The 18,669-nt window shown below is 45.5% G+C and overlaps 1 long non-coding RNA gene across 2 annotated transcripts in view; it reads left to right on the top strand.

Moving 5' to 3' along the window:
- The window catches only part of LOC146805653 (uncharacterized), a 603,847-nt gene that overhangs the window by 136,329 nt on the left and 448,849 nt on the right, over positions 1 to 18,669 (top strand). For both annotated transcript variants that reach the window (XR_014967868.1, XR_014967869.1), the window contains exon 3: positions 5,273 to 5,361. This is a non-coding gene — a long non-coding RNA (uncharacterized LOC146805653). The remainder of the gene's footprint in view (positions 1 to 5,272; positions 5,362 to 18,669) is intronic.

Here is an 18,669-nt window from a genome sequence, read left to right as displayed (position 1 = left end):
CGTGTGTTGACTCTTTGTAAAGTTCCTTCCCACTGCACCTTGAATGTTATTTTAGCCCCTGCCAGGGTATTGAAGCTCACTGTTGTGTACACGGCTACACCATGAAGGCGCCATGGGGATATCTCAGATGTGTTGTGGTGTCTACAAATAGACACAGAAGGATATGACGTAACTTACCTTGTAACCACCCCATTGCTGTCAGTCAGTATTGCTGTACGTCACGCACTCAAACACATATGAGCACACACTGGCAGGCTAATACTCTGGGCACTCCGTCATCTCTCACTCACCTGCAGTCAGCTGCAACATCACGCCTTGCGTGCACTGCCCCACGCACACAATCTTTCATGAATCACATTCACATGAAAGACAGGGGTACACAACCATATAGAGGACTAGATGTTCGAGCAACCATTGGCAAAGCTAGTAGGTATAGCGCCGGCAAGGTTGTGCCCTCGTACATTTATTTATTGCAACCATTTCCCACAAATGTTTTTTTTTTAACGTGATGTTGTCTTAACGTGGCAACCCTATGCTCGTAATAGGAATTTTAAATCTGAAAGAAATGTAATAAGCACATTTAATTGTAAGAGAACAGTATGAGGGTTTCGTAGTAGGTAGGTATACTTGCAACCAGTACAGAAACCCTTTTTTTCTATTTAATGCACATCACAGAAAAATATTGTTCTTAATAGTGCAAAGAAAGGCTGCCATTGCTTTGAAATACTGAAAGATGAAGGAATATCTTAAACAGGCAGGGTTGACCAAAATAAATAATACGGCGATGTTGCAAAGTCATCCTGTGCCCTGGGCACCCCCCAACTTTTTGCTGACCGGTACTGGTGGTAACTGACTCTGACTGACCCTGGGCTCTGCCTAACCAGGCCCAGGGCCAGTGCCAAGCTGAAAGGAACACATTAGAATACAGTTAAAACACCTACATACACTAGGGTACGCAATGGTATGGTGGGGTACCCCTGTGATTGGCATGACCTACCCTATAAGCCCCTAATATATAATAGGGGAGGGGGATTGAAACTACCTAGAAGTCCCTAGTACCCTGGGGCATGGCTGTTTAAAGGAAAGCAGCTTTTTCTGCACTTGCATGTGTGCACTGCTGAAGCCTGAGGTCAGTTTAAAAATAGCCCTGGGTGCCAGGACTGCTTCTAAAAAGTAAATTGTGCCCAAACTCGACTTTGGTGGTAGGGGCACTTTACAATGGATAACCTATAATGTTTTGGCATATTAGGGACCCCCAGGGCCTCCCCTAGGTATCCCAGGGGTGGGGGTCAGATATATATAAGGTACACCCTTATACAATTAGTTTTTATATGCCTGGGTAAAGTGAAATTTCCGATTTCACTCCCCACATTGTGGTAAAATGCTGCTCAAATTTGACTTTGTTGTTAGGAGCCCTGTGGAAGGAGGATCTGCAACATTTCTGCAGATTCAGAACCCCTATAGTCTCCCCTGGTTGCACAGGGGGTGGGGGTCCTGTAGAAATTAGGGAAATACTTATAAAATATGTTTTTATATGCCCTGGTGCTAGAAAATTGGCCCAAGTCATTTTCCCCATTGCAGATCCCAGGCCTTATAGGTTAACATTGCAGGAAGTTATTAAATAATAACTACTGATAGGAAGGAGATAGAGCTACCGTTCAAAGACGTCTCAAAATAGTAGTGCTAAATCCAACAATATCATATGGTTGAATTTCTCCTGAAGTGTACATAAAAGAAGTTATAAAACTTTCTTGTTTGTAAGTCCAAATTCAGCCTTCCAGTGGTCTGCCCTGATTGGTCAGAGTTAAGTGGATTAGCCAGGCTGCTTGAAAAGGTGATAAAGAGCCCCTGGGGTTACCAGCTCTGCTGGGAGGGCAATGTGTTGTTCCATAGGAATGCCAGGCCATGGGGTGGAGTCGTAAACCATGCTCTTCAAAGGCAGAGGGGAGGCCTGGGTGTCAGATACACTTTCACACTTTTGACCCAGAGTCAGGGCTAGGCTTAAGGAAGGTATGTGCAGATGGTGAGTGGAGAGTCTAGGGAAATAAGCCATCCCTGGGGGTGTGTTTAGCCAGGTCTTGACTCTCTGCTGGAAAATCAGCCACTATGGATTTGGAAGATTTGATGCACTCTGGGACAAAATAATGCCACACTCTACAGGATGTGGTCATCGCCTTGAGGAGTTACCCTGCTCCCATTGGTCAAGAGTGACTGGCTGCTTGACGCAGAGAATTTTTAATAAGTATCTGAGAGGGGCTGAGCCCTCCAGATCTACTGCTTGAAACTTACTGAAGCAAGACGTGCCCTGCTTAGAAGTTTTGCTGTGCAAAGATTTCTAAGGCCTGACCTCTGAAGACTGTACCAACTGAAACTGCAGCCCTGTGGATTACCTTGCTGTAAAAGGACTAAAGAGTGTACTCCCTGCAGCTACAGGTTAACAGAGCTCACCTGGACATCCCCACAAAGAATTCCCAGCCTGGAGTACCAGTGGATTTGTAAGGGTTTTGTTCAAGTGGATTGCGGAATTGAAGTTTCACACTTTCAAGGACCCTCTTGGAGATTCCAGAACCTTGGATTGTGTGTTGGATACTTTGGGACCCGCAAGCAGAACTTCAGGAAGGAGTTCTAACTGTACCCCGCCTGCTGAAGAAAGCGGCACAACACAGTGGTGAGAAAATTCTTCAGAACAATTTCTAAAGGTGTGTCCCTGTCAGAGAAAACGAAATGACTAAAAGGGGCACTGTTGGTTTCTAAGCACTGGAAAGTGACTAACCTTTAAAAATTAATATCTCGGGTTCCCTACAGTGGATCTTTTTCGTTTTGGTGTCATTTAAAAGATACAAAATATTACCTATTTTTATAAATTAGTGTTGAATTTTTATTTTGTATTGTGTCTTAATTATTTACTAAAATAGTTTTTTTAAATGCTTTATATACCTGTCTTTGAAGTAAAGCCTGTCTGTTCGCAGCCACGTTACCAAGGGTTGAGTATAGGAATAATTTTCTAAGACCTATGCTGGGTCCTACCATGTATTAGTGGCCTTATTGCCCGTGGCAGACCTACATTTGCCCCTACCAATAACCCACTTTCCAACATTTGGTGGCAGCGGGGGGATGAGGACTTGTGTTTACAAAGTACACCTTTCAGTGAATGATTTAAGATTATGAAAATCCCCTAAATTGCCTTAGAACAAAACTTTTGAGTTTAATTTTTGGAATTTGGACTAAACTGTTTTTAATCCATTGTTTTGATTGTTCCAAATTGTTCTAAGTCCGTTGTGCCTAGTTGTTTGTGACCCAAAACTAGGGAACCATGGAGCTGGACCTGGCTAAACTGTCCCAGTTTAAAATGGCTGATCTTAGGGAACAGTGTAGGCTTAGGGGGCTGCATGCTGCCAAGAAGATGAGGAAGGCAGGGTTGCTTGAGTCCCTAAAAGCCTGGGCCAGGGCAGCTGAGGAGAACCCAGTGGGGTGGGAGGATGTTCCCCCCAACCTCACCCGAGAGAGGGGTGAGGATGAGACCTCTCCCATTGTGACTAGTGTTAGCCAGGTTAATCAAGGTGGTATTGGGAATGGGGAAGGGTACCACTACTGTCCCTTGCAGAGAGACAGCTTCAGGCTCAATTAGAGTTGATGATTGCCTTGGAGAAGGAGAAATTCAAATTGGCTAAGAGAAGATGGGAGAGAGAGGAGGAGAAGAGGAATGGTGGCAGCGTAAGTGAAGACGATGTTGAGATGTCAAGGAGTGGTAGATTCGAACCTAAACTTCCCAAGGGCATAGTACCCAAGTACACTGAGGGGGATGACATTGACAGGTGGAACTCCTCAGGGTACGGTGTGCCTCGGTGGATGAGGACTCTGTCGAAGGGGTAAAAGAGCTGTGGATCGGGGGATATAATGGTGTTGTATACTGTCAAGTGGGGTTCTTTCGACAATACTGAGACACGCACAGGGTCTTGCTTGGTACGCAATTGGTGTGGGCATATAGTGACGGGATTGGACGTGCATGGGTGTGGGGCAACTATCAGAGTGCCTTGGCTAACAAGTTAGCTCACTGAGTGGGGCGTTTTTGGTGTCACAAGTGCAGTGGGTCTCCGGGGTTTGTCCCATTAATTCTGCTCAAACAGTGTGCAACATAGGGGCATATATATAGGTGAAGACTGGCAGGTTTGGGGCGCCTGGTATGAAACATGGTAGAAGACTCAGTAGGGGTTTAGTGACATGAGGAGCAGTGGGGGTGCTGTGGCCGTAGCAGTAAAGGGGCGTACGGGGTGCGAAAAGACAGGGAGCTTGTGGGGTAGGAGAAGGGACAGGTCACCGTTTCGGAGGTTTTAACAAGTTGAGAGGCATTGGTGCCGATCGATATGGTTGGGCTCAGTGCAGTTGTGTGAATAGGTGACAGGCACACTTTCCAAGGGGGAGGCGGTTGTGAGAGGGAAATAGGGGTAAGGATCTTGAGAAAGGGAACGGAGTTGATGCGTGGGGAATAGTGAGAGGGACTGCAGGGGTGTCATAAGATGTTGTGTAAGAATGTGTGGGAAAGATTGCGGACGTGTGAAGAGTAAGCCATCCTGTATTGGTCGAATCAAGGGACATATGGCGAATTTTGCAGGGTTGGTGGAACTGGTTGCAAAAATTGGAACGGGACGTTTTGGTTCGCTATGTAGAGCTGGCGAAGTGGGACTGGCTGATACGAAAGGGATTTTTGAGTGAGCCTAGTGAGTGTGTGGTGGCAAGAAACGGGGGTGTTTTGACAGAGCGGTGTTGGCTCCTTTTGGAGGCTGGGTATGTATGGGGGAGGTGCCTGGGTGCGAGAACAATTGGGGATGGAGGAGTTTAATTGGGAGGCACTGACTGGGGAAGTGGGGTGTGTTTTTTAAGAGAAGGGGAAGACAGAAGAGGGTCTGACACGAATGGCATGGTGTCAGGACAGGGCAGGCCTACGAATGGGTGGGATTTGTTTTCCCAGAAGGAAAAGGTGGTGTGACGGCTTTCTGGCCGTTATGGGGCTTATGCAAAGGCCATGGAGCATAGGTGGGGGCAGCCTAGGGAGAGATACAATCCTTGCGCTATGGGGCTGTAGCCGCGAGGTGGTCATGATGGAACATGGGGGGGGGGGGGGAGTTGACGATGGGGGAGACGCGAGTGCGTCAATTAGGATGTGAACCCCTAAGTGATGAAAGGGGTTTCCAGGGTTGGGAACAAATGGGCAATGGGCTATTGAAATGGGGAAGGATTTCATACAGGGCTAATTATTCTTTTTCTACTACAGGATGCGGGGGTCGACCGGAACCAGGACGGTTACCGGGATAGGTGGCCATTCTCTCGTGCACTGGGCCAGCAACGGATGCGGATTTGCAGGTATATGGCCGTACCTGGGCTGGGGAGACAGCCTACAGGATGTAACATGCTGGGGAAAATGTGGACTTTAACGGGGGCATTGTGGCCAGTATGGGTAGAACAGGGGTCAACAAGGAGTGGCCCAGATATGGAGTTACGTGCTGGGGACAATTGTATTCGAGAGTATGTCATGTCTGACACTACTCAAAGTTACATGCAATGGGATTTGTGGTTCGATAAAAAGGGAACTGTCGGATAATTGGTTAAATTTGAATGAATTGTGCCTTACAGAAGGGGGAACGGGAGACGGTCGAGCATGCATCAAGGGAATAGGCCCGCAGGAAGCAGGATAGCTTTAGGGCGGAACAAGTGGTCTTGTTTCAGCGACGGTATTCACCTTTCGCGGCCGGGAAGGTCACAGAAATATGATTGGACTGTGGACGCAGTTATGGTATGGTGGAAGGAAATCCACACGGTGCCGCAGGGTCGGCTGATGGGAGGCGAAAGGGGCACAGGATCTAGGGGTGGGGCAGGTAACCGCCCTATGGGGTTACCTGGTTGGCGGTACTTTGGAGGGGTGATGAGTCACATACAGGCGGATCCACCCCTCGGGGGGAGAAAGGTACACAGGTGACTGATAGCAGGGCGTGGGAGGCAATGAGCAACAAAGAAAATTCAACAGAGGATGCTTGGAGGGCAAGTGAAGGTGAGAATGGGGAGAGGAAGGAGGCCACCGAGTGAATGGGGAAGAGGCAAACAGGTGAGATGGTTTTGAGAAGGCTGAAGGGAGAATGAGTTGGGATGGGATGGGATGGGAAAAAGTATATTGATTGCATTTATGTACTGTTAATAAAGTCTAAGTGATTGCAACCTTGTCCTAATAAAATGGCCTTTTACGCTTCAAGTAACAGCTTGGAGTGTAGTTATTGCGTGATGTACTAGGCAGCGCGTGGTGCAGCTTGTGCGCCCTGTTCTATTCTCGAGCTGCACCTCCCCTGCTTGTGGTATTTCAAATGTCATGTTATTGTTTGACTTAGGCCCGTGCAGGCCAACGGAGCGGGGGGGGGAGGGGTGAAGATTCCAGTTAAGGAGCCAGTTCTCCCTGGGATCCGAGCCGCCGGACACTGCCTGTACTGGGCGACCATCATGGAATAAATCTTCACACGTACTCCCTGTCTCTGGAGTTCTCATTTACAACTAGGGCCGTACTGGGAACAGCAACCAGCCCGGGCAGATTGCTGCTCGACCGTCCCCAGGAGAGTGGGTTGGAGGGGGGACTAATGAGGAGCACCGCTCCGGCTTTTGTTACAGGGGGGCAATATTGCAGTACTGATGCAAAACCGGTCCCCTGAAACAAAACCGGCCCCTGGCCCATCGGGGAAACGCCCGGTGCCCGCTATTGCCAGTCCGGCCCTGTTTACAACACACACGGTGGCAGTGTACGAATTGGTAGTTCTGCATCTCTCAACAATAGAAATTATTTAGATGTGGCCCAAAAATGGACTCAATATGGGTTAGTAGTGAGAAAGTCATGCAGAGTTTGTTCAAAACGCAAATAGGATGGAAACACTGCTCGAGTTTTTAAATTGACATCCACTAAATGTACCTCCAATCTTAGGTGTCAGTTTTGAGCGGTTGTGCAGTCAGCAGGTCATTAGGGCTTTCGGGGGTTTGGAAGGCGCCCGAAAATGAGCGGAGGATTGTTTGGGAAAAGCTTGGGGCAAATGCAATGTGTAAGGGACTCAGGTACCAGGCTAACTAGATGCAGAAGAGAGATAATGTAAAAGTGTTAAGAGTCATGATTGACATTAGGAAATTGAAGTTGTCTGCCTCAAAATGCCTGGGTGCCGGGTTAATTGGATGCTTGAGTGCCATTGGGTAGGAAGATGAGGGGGAGCAGCAGTGCTTAATTTGTGCTGGTGCTTGACACCGGCACTTATTTCTTAACACCGGCACATATAAATAACAGAACACTATATGGTGGTGCTTTCCATCTTTTTTAAAACAAGAGTACTTAGCAGCAAGTTTAACAATTTTATATACATTAGAAAGGATTAGAAAGGTACCACTACCAGCATATCCAGGCCATCTTACAGCTTTGGGTGCCTGGGAATAGGCCATACTGTCACATTTGTTGGAGTGCCATTGTTGATAGGCAGAGTCAGTAATGGCACTTGGCAGCACATGCACGGACAGCGGAGGGTGCAAGATACATTCTGAGAATTATCTTTGCCCCAGGCACACATTTTCTTACAAATTAAGCAATGGAGAGCACACAGTACCCGCACAAAGAAGCCAGCGAGGCCTGTGTGCAAAATGGCATGGGAGAAGCTGGAGTGGCATGTGGCCATATGCTCACAGTCCAGGGAGTGTTTGGCACCTGAGCCCCATGGCTTTTGGGGGCTCTCGAACACAGGGACCTTGTTCAGGGAGGATAGTCCAAGAGCATGACATATAAAAGCGAGTTGGAGCTCCTGGTGGATGGGTTTGTAGGTTCCCTACGTCTTCTTTAACGGAGGTTTCCTTAGATACCGAAGGCGACACAATAAGTGGATAAAACATTCGGGCCACCAACCCTCTGAAAGGTTTACGACATTTAGATGGGTCACTGCTTTAGTCTGATGTTGGTGCTGGACCAAAGCATGGCAACCTGCCAGCGGACAGCATAGGGACACCTTCGTCATTAAACCATAGCAGCATGTTAGGTGGAGAAACCAAACACGTTACTGCGCCTTCCTTCAATTAGTAGCTTTGGAAAATTGTTTACCAACCACAGTGCTAAGTTTAGCAAGGCCATGGGCTGCCTCTCTTCAGTGGATAAGATCTAAGCTGTGGGAGAGATTCATCTAAGACCAAATTTCTTGACATAGGTAAGGGCCTCTTTGTCCCCATCAATAGATCAGAGGCTGGTAGGGCAGGAGCTGTGGCGGGATGGTTGACCACCGGTGTATATGTAAGTCTAAGAAGCCTGACTTGGATTGGGAACTAGACCTTACTCAATGAGTGAGGCTATTGCCTCTCTGGGGGTCAGGGCTACATATGCTCGAAAAGCATGCATTTTCAAAAGACCGTGTGAAGAACTACAAGGTCACACAGGCTCTATTTTCAAAACTAGATCTTGGATTGTTCATACCTTCCACCAGTGGTGGCTGGTAGACAACAGGGGAGGCAGAGCGTGGGCGGGTTTGAAAATATTACAAGAGAAATCTTACCTTTTCCGTCACCTCTCCATTTCTGCTTATCTTCTCCAGTCCGGTCTGGAAGAAGAAGCAGGAAGCTTCTAGGCACACAAGCTACTCTGAGCCAATCACAAGGTTGCAATGCAGCGTTGTGATTGGGTTGAGCCCAGGGGATTGGCGCTCAGATTGGGACAGGGAGCCTGTGCATATCCCCCACCAGGCTGTCCATTACAGCCGTGTTTGGGAATATGCAAAGTGCGCATGACCAAAATGGCCGGCCAAGCAGTCATGTGCACTGAGTGTGCACAAACCAATACTCCTCCCTGAGCCACCAGATCCACTCTGCCCTAATCCAGCCCAGCTGCAATCCAAAATAAAATGATAACACAAGTTATTATCATTTTATTTTGACCTCTTTCACTGCTCTAAGAGCAGTGGGGCGACGCTTCTCCGCCTTAGCGGAGGAGCCGCCACTACCTTCAACAGCCAAGTAAGGAACCATCACGTCAGCTTTCTGATAGGACCTTACTAGAAGGTGCGGGATAATCCTGGGAAGTAATGCCAGCCAGTGAGTGAATGATACCATGGGGTCCAGTATGCCTTACCATGTTACCACCTCCCAACCATGAGTGCCGTCGGTTAGAATGGGGAATAACATACTATCCCACCTGTTTTCTCCATTATGGAATGCAATACTTGGAATCTTGTGGTTTTCCTCCCACACATTTTGCCAGCTGCTATCTGGCGACATTTGTGAGGGAAAACATATATGTGTGAAATGTATGCACAACTTGTAATCCTGATTCAGGAGCAGAAACCCAGCTTGTGCCCGAGTTGTATTTACCAACCTATTTAGAATTACAACCTTAGTCGTGGGGCAGGAGTGACAGTAAGTGAGCCCCTGATATAACAAGGTGCTTTACCTTTAGAACCTGCCGACATCTTGAACATTGTGATCTATTTTATACCACGTGATTCACGTTAAACATTAAAATGCCCTGATTAAAAAGAAAATAAGAGAAAGCTTATATTTTCTCTGCTCAGCTGCTAGGTTGTCCTCCACCGTTTACAGGTTACTTTAACACAGAAATGTGGTACATGGATAGCAAGCAGCAATGCAAAGACATAGCCATGAACATCACTATAAGACAGTAGCATTACTGAACGTATTGCTCATGCAATACCATTTAAACAAACTTTAAAGTTTAAAGCCTCCTTTATTGTACGGGTGGGCGAAGAATTCTGCTCCGCTGGCAGAGTTTGCAGAGTTTTGCCCACTCCGTGCGGAGTTCCGCAAAACTTCACAAAGTGAGGCAGAGCAGATTTTTTTCTTGCGAGCGGCTCACCAACGTTAAGTTGGCGAGCACTCGTTAGAAAAATCACGCGCTGGACCTCATGTGGGTGGTCGCAGGAGGTTGCGACTGCTCGCGTTGAGTAAGCTTTCACTTGAGCAGAATGTCTACTTGACCGTAAGAAAGCAGCAGCGCCCTCTGGCGTGACACGTAGTGCCGTTCACACTGATTTTACAGTGCAGGACAAGCTCCTAGCGCTAAACATCTGTGCGAGTAGTGCGACTTTACAGACATTGCCACTGGCAGAACTTTGCGGAGCGCGGCAGAGTTTTTCTGGTAGTTCGCAGAGTTCCGTGGAGTGAAATCCCGCGAACTCTGCCCACCCCTACTATATGGCTCATACTCTTTCTGAATATTGATTTATTCACATTCTTGCAGTGGGTCCCCTTGACCTCCCTAATTCAAGGCGTAATGGCCCGATTCCAAGATTCTTGCCTGGCTACCTAAGCGGAGGGCTTAAAAGTCAGACAAGTTGCTCTTAAGAAGTGCATCGCACAGACATCTCCTATGATCGAATACCTTCTGAATGAACAACACAGCAGATGCTATCTGCTTGCAGCAGTCTCTTTCAGAAAGAATTCCAACCTGACCTGTGAAAAATGACAAATTACTTTTCCTAAAAAGGCAATCATTATCACAATGCAGCTCGGCTCAGTGGCAGGCCACCAGCTGGCTGTCAGAATAACAAGGAAGGGAGAGCGCAGCCCTTCTTCACTTTTTAAATATAGACATTATGGATATTTGCTTTTCAATCAACCTGTACTTTATATGATTTGTTTCTGAAAATATTTATACAACGTGTAAATGCAAACCCACATTATGGGATACATACACTGGATTATGAATTCTGGGGTATATATTACAAGGAAAGTGGCGGAGTGTGGCATTTGGAAACGCAGGGCTGCACCGTATTTACAACTATATGGTGCAGCCCCGCGTTTCCCCTCTGCGCTGTGGCTAATTACAACTGCCTAGCGCCAATGCAGGCGCCCTTGCTGCATTGTGAGAAATGACTGCTCATATGTAGGAAGGTGTCCCTTCCTGCACATAAACAATCTTAAATGGCGATTTGTAACTTCTACGTGCGCTGCTTTTTGCAGCACACATAGAAGTTGCTACTTGTCATTTTTAAAATGATTGTTTATGTTCAGGAATGGAATCATGCATAGCGTTTTGCTGTTTCTATGTGTGTTGCACCGTGCAGCACCCATACAAACAGCAAAAACGAGGAGAAACAAAGCATTTCTCCTCGTTTCACCACGTTAAGACCAGTTTTTTTTTTGTCTTAATTTATGGGGCAGCGTCAAAATCAATGGGTGTTGTGGTGGAACGCCCACCACAACACCCATTGCCCTCCCCTTTCACACTAAGGGGCCGATTATGATGCCGTAGTAAACAGCTTTGACCCTCGGTCGGAGCCGTTACTACGGCATCATAATCAGCTGTTCGGATTCATTTCTGACCGACCCATTTGGATGGAGTTGGTCGGAAAGGAATTCAAACTGGATTTTTGAATGGCTTTTGACGAACTCAGAGAGCCCTTCTGCCATTTCGAAAGCATCCAGTAATCCCAAAGGCGGCTCTTTACAATTGCAATGTCGAATTCTGACAACCTTTCTGTGCCGGCCTTTCCGACAAAGAAAGTCTGTTGGAAGTTGACTTTGGGGGCCCTTAGCAGGGTGCATGGTCTCCAGTTGGAGGCAGAGTGGGCACCTATGGTTCCCCCTGTTGATCCCTGCATCCTGTGGCAGGCACCTTGAGGTGCCTTTTCAATGAGAGCATGCATTCCCATCGGAATGCATGCTCCCATTGTAGAGGATAGGAGTGCGACCGAACAGTGTTCGGTCACATCCTAATTGCTGGGTTGGGACTGCAGACAAGAGGTCGGTCAGTCCCAGTACTGAATCGATGTTGGACGGACTCAGGTCCCTCTGACATTGAAATAGGGCCCTAAGTATAGCGTGAAAGAGTGCCTTAATTCACAAGGCAGCGTTAAGCCACGTTAAGTGGCTTATAACTGCCTTGCAAATAAGGTAAAGCCCCCTGTGGTGATAGGGGCTTGTAAATATGCCCCTCTAGGTGGATAATTTAAAAATAAAAAGCTTACGGGAAATATTTTAGCATGACTCTTACTTACAGAGGCCATTAATTAGATTAACATATGTCTTTTGTTGCTTTTTAAGACCACCTAGTCCTCTGCATCAGGAGCCTTGAAGGTTTAGAGTCTATAGTCCAGTCCCCTGCTAAGGACAGCCCTACGTCCTGCATTCAATGAATCTGTCTATTGCAGACATTACAGGAAGAGGGCTCTTCGTTTATTCCCCTGGTCACTCCCAGTAACATTATAGATTGCAGCTAAATATTCTAGTCAGAATGACTTCTAGGCACAAGTTTAAAGCAATTGTAGACTTATTGAAAGTCACAATTCATGCCCCCTGACCACTATGGCATTACCATAGGCGATTTCGAATGACCTTTGACTTTAATGACACCCACAAAAAGTGACACTATTAACTGGATAATAACTTTGATACTAACTGTAACATTAAATCCATAACTGCTGTGGGTTTCCACCCCTACCCCAGTGCTTAACTATTTTTTTGATGTTTGGGGCACTCCGTGCTAAAGCCGTTATAATTCTTTTTTTCCACAAAAAGGGTCCTGCAGTGGGGTTGCCAGACCTTTTGCTGCCCATGGTGGTCCTTGCGTTTTGCTGCCCAGCGACGGCCGCAGGTAAGAGTGGAGGTGTGGGCCATCGCACCCAAAACTCGTGCCGCCTAGGGCGGACCGCCACCCCGACGCTCTCTTGTTACGCCACTAGGATCCTAGACAAATTAGCACCTATTTTTTCTACCTGGTGGGGATTCTAAAGGTACCCAAAGTTTCTGGATTTGCCTGGAGTAATCCGAGAAAATTGCCAAAATATAGCAAATGTTTCAAACAGCGGCTAGGTTAACCAACTCGCATAGCCCACACTGTCCCCTAGTCATGGGTTTGGCGCACACCCTAAATAGTATCAGCCGCTTATGGATACTTGTGCATAGCAGACAAGCATAACATTACAGAAATAGTGGTGCACCCAAAATGAAAAGTACAATAAGATTGTCTGAAGCTCTTGTATCTTCTTTATTTCACTTCCGGAACTTTTTTACTTTGTCATTTAGAAAAATGACAAACGAAACAAGGTGAAGTGAAGGTAAGAAAAATGCAGTTTGTGTTGTCATTATTGTAGGGAATTATGCTCTTCACACTCATACATGTGTAAAGAATCATGTAGTAAGGGGACTTCAATGAGCAGTGAAGCCCTTCTATCCAACATCATTTTATAAATATATACAAACAGCTGGCCCCAGAGTACTCCAGTTAAGAAGGCTTCGGCCCCAGTCCTCCTAGGCGATCATCGCTGGTTTTACGGAGTGTTCAAAAACTACTGCGGAGGCTCTTCTCAAGAAGTGAAGTCATGCTTGGAAGCGGTGTGTGGACAAAATCTATTGTGAATATATCCATAGAAGGAATGGAAGAACCCAGCATCTGTTCCACTTGTCTGTATATAAGGATGTTCTCCATGTGAAACTCCTGCAGTTCATTGGCCTACTTGAAAGACTTGGCTAAGGGAACCACTCCACATGCTTTGCATTAAAGAATGTTTTGCTAAACCGCCTGTCTTCTTCCTGACTGAAGAATGGTATTGTTGGGTTGAGCTTGCCGTGTCGAACTGTAAACGGACCGCCTCTTTGGGGAGCCATGAATTGAAGGGCCAAACAGATTAAGAAAACAGAATGGTAGTTTTCCTAAAAATATCCTTCGAGATAAATCACAAGTCGGTCAACCAGTGGGGAACGATAAATCCTAACATGGCATGTCGACACCGAGATTTCGAGGAACTGTTAAAGGGTCTATGAGTGTCGGTGATCATTTACATTAGAAACAGGCAGAGAAAGCTTCCATAAATATACTCTGGCCTGAAGGCCATGCATGACATGGTTAGAATTATTTTTTGCTTGTTTTTCCCTACAGGGTTTGCACTTTTAAGTCTGCAAGTCCTTCCTCAATACCCCTCCCCATCCCACTGTGTCCGGGTGTCTGCGCTCAGCCAACCTTTTTCTGGCCAAAATCCCGTGCATTCATAGGTCCAGAATAGGAGGCAGGTCCTTCTCGTTTCTGGGAACCTCTCTCTGGAATAAATTCCCATTGGAATTAAGATGTATCTCATCCACCCCCCCGGTTACGGAAGAAGTTGAAAACATGGCTTTTTCTGCATGATTGATGTGGCTTCTCTCAGTGTCTTCCCACTGGTAGTGCAGAGCGCCAGGACACTCCTCGGAGTAGCAGTGTGCTTTAGAAATGCCTTTTACATTACATTACATTGTCCTAACCCCGTTCATCACCTTCATATTTATAGGGTAAAATATCGACTAAGGCTTGAGCATGTCCATTATTTACTGATAGAAAGATGTTGTGGTCTCACATGGAATTGGCAGTCAATGCAGAAGCAAAAAACCTATGAAGTGGTGCTGTGAGACTGACACATCTCTTGTCATCCTGTGTAATCCAGCTGACTAGTTTAATTATAGGCATCAGGGTCAGGGACAGGTTCTTTTGTACTGAGAAATTGCTTTTCCACAATAACCCCAGAAAAAAAATATTTTGGGAATACATTTTGGGAATACATTCATGACCACAAACAAAAAATTCTTAACTTATCATTTCTTTACCTAAATAGTTGATTTGAAGATTCAGCGTCACTAGCTGTAAACCTTCACATCAGCCACATGAAAGATGTTACCCACAAACACAATTGTATAACTCAGTCTTCCAATCAACTCTAAAAGATGGCGAGACAACTCTCATTCTGTCGCCAAACATTGTAAATCAGGAAAGGTCATGTGTAACCCTGGGCGTAGTGGGGCTACATGGAGCATCGCGTAGTGTGGCCAAATCTACGCACACTCGCGCGCTCCGCGTAGCCCCACTACGCGCCGCCCGACTCCCGACTCCCGCGGGTGGCGGGCAGCTTTGCTCCGCCGTGGCGTGTGCGTAGCGCTGCCTGCTACGCCTACTTCGTGAACCGCGAAGCAGGCAGCACTACGTACACTCCGGGGGCGGAGCGGAGCACTACGCCCACCATTACTCATGTGCAATACTAGCATTAAAAAGACTGCCACATGCCAATTACAGTAGACCCTTTTATTGGTGAATAGAAGCAAATTAACACATTTGTTGCTTTGGTGGAAACACTGGAAACATGATACACCTCTTTAAAATGCACTGCTAATGCCTGTAGGCCAGGGTACCACATTCAAAAATATCATCTTATCCTAAATACAGTTTACAAAATGGTCTTCACATTTGGTTACATTTTCTTTTGTTAAATCCAATGGGTTAAAACATTTGAATTTTTCAAATGATTTTTAGGGTCTGACTATATTTCTTCTATGTACAACACGCTTAAATGGCTAACCAAAACATGTTTTCTAAATGCTTTTATCTTTAAATTAATACTTGGTCATGCTACATGCCCTAGACACTGATATTGTGTACATTAATTTTCATTTTAGTTTTTTGCTTCTTATGGCGTATTACCTTGTTTAACTTTTTATCATTGCAGTGAAGTTGCATGTAATTTAAACTTCTTCTGATCTCACAGTCTTACGGAACTCGCTGCTGCAGCTAAATCCATGGATATGTCTTTTTAGATCACAATTTGCAGATACAGCATTCTGTGACCCCCAGTACAGCTCTAACACACACAAAAACAATACAGTGCCTTCAATCCATGCACATGGTTAAATAAATCAAAAGAAAAATCTTTGATGGATATTAATCACACCACAATTACAACATATACGTCACTAAATGATTATACTGTATGAGCTTCAAACTGGAGAGCTCACATCTGGTGTTATAGGACCAATATGACCTTGAGGACACATGCATCATTATCAACCCAAATATGTTCGACCAAAACAACAGTCAGCACCCCCTAAAGACTGACACAAACATTTCTACCACAAAACATATTTGTTTACCTCATCCTCGCAACTATATACATAATCATACAGTGCATAAATCTATTGTCCCTCTTACGCCAAGACTGACATGGAGTCTGCCGAATAAGCCCTCTGGAATCAGGAAAGCTCTCCAATAAAGCAAACGTTAATGCACCCTCACAATCTTGCCTCTCCCAATTAAGCAAGCAAACATTATATATGTGATCTCATTCTAAAAATACAATCAAGGTAGAGCCTCAAAGACTCTCTCTGTAAGCTTACCAAAGTATGCTGAGAATTTTTTTTTTACATATTTTTATTACATGTTGTGTCAGGATGTGCAATACACATCAGTAGAGAAAGCGATTTCCATCAAAGACTAATTGATATACTGTGCTACCAACGTTTCATATGACATTTACGGGTGGGCGGGGATTCAATGTTTAATTGTTTAAATGATTGAGAGGGGGGTCATGACTTGGAGGAATGTGAAACACATAGTTTGAACAACAGATGGGAAAATATTCGCATGAGATTAGTTAAATGGCTTTTGCAAAGCATTCTGGAACCTGTAGATTAGTGGATTGGTGGGAAGCAATTGGAAGTTTTTTTTAAAAAAGGGTGGGACTACCACACAGGTGTTTAAGATGGAGTGAGGCAGTGATGAACAGAGTATGGTTTTCGACAGTATGCAGACCAGGAAGTAGAACGTTTTATTTAAGGTACGAGCTTGCGTTTGGGGTTAGTAGAGGTGGTTTATCCACATTCATTGAAACAGAGTAGTGGGCGTTTAAGTCGAGAAAGTTAAAATAAATCTAAAGTAGTTGGAAAAAATTAGAACCAGCATTTATTCAGTGTTCAATTGAATTCAGTGGGCAAACCGTTGAAGGCGGGAAGAACGAAAGTTGTATGTATACATTAATCGCAGTTGTTTCATCTTTAGATAATAATTAACTGGCAACAATTTGTGAACGCATAGTTCAACAGATATGTTTTAAATTTGTAGATAAACCCCTGACCAAGAGCCCAGAGGGGCTCGAAATGCATTGGGTGATAAAGATTATCATATGAGGAATATTTATGCTCCATTCCGTGTTTTAGGACAAGGCTACGTGCATACCTATACCGTTTAAAGGAAATAATTTATTCATAAATGTCTTACATGTGACGGATCAACAAGAATTAAATGCGTAAAAAGTGGATTAATTTGGAATAAAATTTGATGAAATGGACTTACTTTGGCATTATTGTTATGCACAATTCAATGCTGTGCGTCCGGATTGGTGCGTTAATACGCCCCAGTGATTGAAACGGATATACATGTGCCAGGCCACTTCCTGTTATATTGTGATATTATGGCCTCATCTGTCACAATTAGGCCGATTACACTCAGTTCATACTACATGCAAAACATCAGAAAAGCACCAAGGGAAAACACAAACCGCTAGAGTGACTACCTACTAGAAGTTACCTAATGGATAACTTAAAATCACGTCACACTAAAACCAGACAAACTAGAAGTACTAATGAGCGGAGAACACACAGGGACATATTTACAAAAAATTGGCGCAGTGCCGCAAGCAATTTTGCTTTGCTGAGTTCGTCATTTTGTAAGAACAGGAATGCGCCGTATTTACAATTCGGTACATTCCTGTACTCATGTCGGCGCAAAAAACGCAGCCTAGAGACAGCGCAGGCACCCTTGCACCATGTTACAAGGGTGCCTGCACTGCGGGGATGATTGTTTATGGGCAGGAAGGGACACATTCTTGCACAAAAACAATCTTCAATGGTGTTTTGCTCCTTCTTTGTGTGCTCCAGAATGCATAGAAAGATCAAAATACTAGGAGAATTAAAGGTATTTCTCCTTGTTGTGCCACTCTTATGCCACCCGTGGAGAGTTGTAAGTTTTTGGCGCTGCCTCAGTCTTACAGATCCTTGTAAGTCTTGAGCATTGTCAAAAAGCAAGAGGTGGTGCATGGGAATCCCCACAGCAACACCCATTGCACGCACCTTTGCCGCTGAAAACTCCATCTAGGAGGACTATATTTACAAGGCGGCGTTAAGCCACACAAAGTAGCTTAGCGCCACCTTGTAAATATGGAGACGGGCACAGCGCAACTGGAGTGTTGCAAAAAGTGACGCTCCGGTGGCGTAATGCCCTTGTTAATATGCCCCATACTTTATCTCCATGTGCCTGTGGTGGCGGCCAAAACTTGGCCAGTGCCCTACTTCTTCGATGACAATAAGGATCCTTCGTGTTCTCTTGGACTCTTACCAGAGCCTAGCTCTGCAAATAAGCGTTTTGTCTTCTCATAAACACGCTAACAAAGTTTTGCTTTCACATTGTTCCTACCACCCCATAAAACATCACATTGATTGCCTCAGTGCGATCCTTCCTGGATTACTTATATGGACTCTATGTAGGCCTTCTACTGCACAGACTGCAGTGTACACAAAACACCACAACCAGACTCTCTGCTTCTCACACCAGAAAAAGACGTCATCTCCGCCCTGCTTGCATTCCACTGGTTTCCATATCCTGTAGGTTTACAGTCAAGGTACTGGGCCACATGCCAAGTTAGCAAGACTCCTGGGGCCTAGACCACACACATAAATTATGTTACGTACCACAGGGTCTGGTCTGGACCTTTCACAATGTTTAGAGGCCAGAACTCCCAGACAAGACTTGATCAATGCCCAGGCACCCCTTCAGTGGCAAAACACAAAAGAACGAGCCCCCTGCAGAATGTGACGGGGGGGCCTCACACCTCCTAAAAATGTTTTGGCATAGGGTTTAAATGGGGG

Source organism: Triturus cristatus, chromosome 8, assembly GCF_964204655.1.
Source record: "Triturus cristatus chromosome 8, aTriCri1.1, whole genome shotgun sequence".
Taxonomy (NCBI): domain Eukaryota; kingdom Metazoa; phylum Chordata; class Amphibia; order Caudata; family Salamandridae; genus Triturus; species Triturus cristatus.
The sequence above is the reverse complement of the archived record's forward strand: the minus strand, read 5'-3'. Positions and strand labels throughout refer to the sequence as shown.